The following is a 3,595-nucleotide window of genomic DNA, read 5'->3' as shown; positions in this document are numbered from 1 at the left end:
TCCAGGTATAGAAAGAACTGAGAGTGAGTCATCTCTCTGGAAAAAGCCATTGTAGTGAATGACAGAAAAAATGGTCTAGGAAGGGAAGTTCTGAAGAAGATAGGGAGCTCACTGGGAGTTGACCCAGCAAGCTAACCTGAGCCAGCAGCCAGAAGCCAGCCAGCACAAGTCCCCCAGGAAAGCCAACCAGCAGAATCCCACAGGCAGCAGTGCAGGGAGAGGACTGATGGTGTACATGGCCCTGTGATCCCAGCAGCAACATGACAGACAGTGGCCCCCATCTCAGCCCAGGCAGTGGCGGCCCAGGGCCCCTCATCTACTTTCAGAACCCCTCTGGGGCTGCAGGCAAGGGCCCAGGTGGTATGGACAATGAGGGCCCATGAAGCAATGGAAGGTAACCCCAGGTATGACCACAAGGAGCTACAGAAGTGCTTGAACCTGGAGGAGTGGATCCTGGAACAACTTACATACCTGTATGACTGCCAGGAAGAGGAGATCCCAGAGCTGGAGATTGATGTGGAAAAGCTCCTAGACATGAAGAGTGATGATACCTGGGCTGGGGGTCCAAGAGCTGCTGATTGACTCTTACAAACCCTTTGAGGCCTTCATCTCTGGCCTGCTGGACAAGATATGGGACATGCAGAAGCTCAGCACACCCCAAAAGAAGTAAGGGTCCTGACCCAATTGATCAGTGGCTTCCACAGGACAATCGCTGACCCCAGACCCTCATAGTAACAATACCAGGGGACACTGTGGTCAGGTCTGGTGCCATGAGCAGGGGTCCCCATGCCCCTGGCCTAGGGGCTTCTTCCCCTGACCCTTCAGTTTTCCATTTTGGGGGCTTTTCATTGTTATTAAACTGATGGAACTTTTTGTGTTTGTATATTGACTCTGCATCTTGGGCCCTATAATATAGCTAGGATATGCCTTTGGTGGGGAAAAAATAAAGAAGGCAGAGAGAGAGAAATAAAGAGAAGACTGGAGGAAAATTGCCTGTCAGTGTTCTGAAGGAAGACAGAGTTTTCATAGTGGCATATCGGTCAAGTAAATAAAACAAGTATAACCTTAAATTGGGCAAAGTGATAGGCATATTTTCCCTAGGGATGACTGAGGAAACATTGAGGGTTTAAAGAGAGAAACCATAGATAAAGTACATATTTTCCCTGGTCTTATATAGGGTTTTTCCTCATAGGCTTGGCTCTTAATTATATCCCTCCAAAATTCTTACAAATGCCTACAGACTTAGGAGCAGGCTTGATCAATGCAGATCAAGAGCCTTTCATCTAGGGATGGGCTACATTTTAGGGTACATGGGGGTAGAATCTAATGCTCTTCATTTGTTCAGTTGCTCAATTGTGTATGTCTGCAGCTTTACACACACACACACACACACACACACACACACACACACACACACACATATATATATATAATATATATATATATATATATAATATATATATATATATATTGGCTGATACACTGTACTTTATTGATGGTTCATTACAAGAACTCCCCAGCCCCTCCCCTTCTGCAGGAGTCTGGGATGGAAACTGTCAGGGAGGGGAGCTTCTCAGTGTGGTGGGAACTGAGCTGGAGTAGGGCCTTCCCTGCAGCTGAGGGCCTCTCTTCCTCATGCTCATGCTGGAGCTGGTGGTCAGGGCTCTACTCCTTGGAGGCTATGTGGACCATGAGGTCCACCACTCTGTTGCTGTAGCCAAATTCATTATCATACCAGAAAATGAGCTTGACAAAGTGGTCATTGAAGGCAATGCCAGCCCCAGCATCGAAGGTGGAAGAGTGGTTATCACTGTTAAAGTCACAGGAGACGACCTGGTCCTCAGTGTAACCCAGGATGCTCTTCAGTGAGCCCTGCGATATCTGTTTTACCACCTTCTTGATGCCATCGTATTTGGCAGCTTTCTCCAGGCTACAAGTCAGATCCACAACTGACACATTGGGGGTGGGGACATGGAAGACCATGCTGGTGAGCTTCCCGTTCAGCTCCAGGATGACTTTACCCACAGCCTTGGCAGCCCTGGTAGATGCTGGAATGATATTCTGGGCAGCCCCACAGCCATCACGTCACAGCTTCTCTGAGGGGCCGTCCACAATCTTCTAGGTGGCAGTGATGGCACAGACTGTGGTCATGAGCCTCTCCACAATGTCAAAGTTTTTGTGGATGACCTTGGCCTGGAGGCCAAGCAGTTGGTGCAGGAGGCATTGCTGATGATCTTTAGGGAGTTGTCATACTTCTTGTGGTTCATGCCCATCACAAACATGAGGGCATCAGCAGAAGGGGCAGAGATGATGACCCTTTTGGCCCCACCCTTCAAGTGAGCCACAGCCTTCTCCATGGTGGTGAAGACAACAGCAGACTCCACAACATACTCAGCACCAGCACCACCCCATCTGATCTTGGCGGGATTTTACTCCTGGAAGATCGTGATGGACTTCCCATTGATGACAAGCTCCCTGTTCTTGGCCTTGATGGTGCCATTGAACTTGCCATGGGTAGAATCATACTGGAACATGTAGACCATGAAGTTCAAGTCAATGAAGGGGTCATTGATGGTGACAATATCCACATTGCCAGATGTGAAGGCAGCCCTGGTGAATAAGTGCCCAATATGGCCAAATCCGTTTATTCCAACCTTCACCATTGTGTCTCTGGAATGTGGCTGTCTGTCTAACGGGGAGGAGAAGAGAGTCACTTTACATATATTTTAAGGGTCCATGGTCAGAACAGTCAGTCTGCCTTGCTCCCATTTATTACTTTGTTCTCTTTCTGTCCTCTGAAGGGGTAGAATGTAAAACTGGTTTTCTGTTTTTGAAGTCTCATTGTCCTTTGTCCCCATTTTTGTTCCTCCTCCCTTTGCTATAATGGGAAGGCAGCCCTGGTGAATAAGCGCCCAATATGGCCAAATCCATTTATTCCAACCTTCACCATTGTGTCTTCGGAATGCAGCTTGTCTGTCTAACGGGGAGGAGAAGAGAGTCACTTTACATATATTTTAAGGGTCCATGGTCAGAACAGTCAGTCTGCCTTGCTCCCATTTATTACTTTGTTCTCTTTCTGTCCTCTGAAGGGGTAGAATGTAAAACTGGTTTTCTGTTTTTGAAGTCTCATTGTCCTTTGTCCCCATTTTTGTTCCTCCTCCCTTTGCTATGACTCTCCTTTCCTAATTTTCTTGACTCAGGACCACACATTCTCACACAGAGACCAGGAGGTGAGGCATTTCTATGCTTTCTGCAGAACACCTTCCAACATAGTGAAGTCCACACCCGAGTCTGTGGCTGGGTGGAGTCCCGTTCCATGCACAGCCCCCAGAGACTATACCACTCTCTGCTGAGCTCAGGGCCACCAGGAAAGGAAGCGCCAAGCTTCTTCTCTGCCTTATTCCAGATCTTCCTAGCCTCCTTGTTTTCTATCTCTTTCCCCAATCTGCTTTCCAGAGCCATGTGCCTTCCTCACTACAGAGATTCTTTGTTCTATGTTAAAGCAGTCCTGGTTTCCCCTTCCTCAGGCTTCTGGCTTAGTATGTATCAGGGCTGGAAGCGAAGAGAGTACAGGAGACCAAGAAAGCAAAACTAG

The 3,595-nt window shown here is 47.9% G+C and overlaps 2 pseudogenes; one reads left to right on the top strand and one right to left on the bottom strand.

The window, feature by feature from the left end:
* Positions 1 to 260: 260 nt before the first annotated feature.
* LOC102496522 (protein phosphatase 1 regulatory subunit 14B pseudogene) lies at positions 261 to 670 on the top strand (annotated as a pseudogene).
* A 916-nt stretch (positions 671 to 1,586) lies between these two features.
* On the bottom strand, positions 1,587 to 2,663 carry LOC102496086 (glyceraldehyde-3-phosphate dehydrogenase-like; annotated as a pseudogene).
* Positions 2,664 to 3,595: the final 932 nt, after the last annotated feature.

The sequence above is a fragment of the Tupaia chinensis genome, unplaced genomic scaffold, assembly GCF_000334495.1.
Source record: "Tupaia chinensis unplaced genomic scaffold, TupChi_1.0 Scaffold143617_1, whole genome shotgun sequence".
Lineage (NCBI taxonomy): Eukaryota > Metazoa > Chordata > Mammalia > Scandentia > Tupaiidae > Tupaia > Tupaia belangeri.
This window is presented reverse-complemented; position numbering and strand designations above follow the sequence as displayed.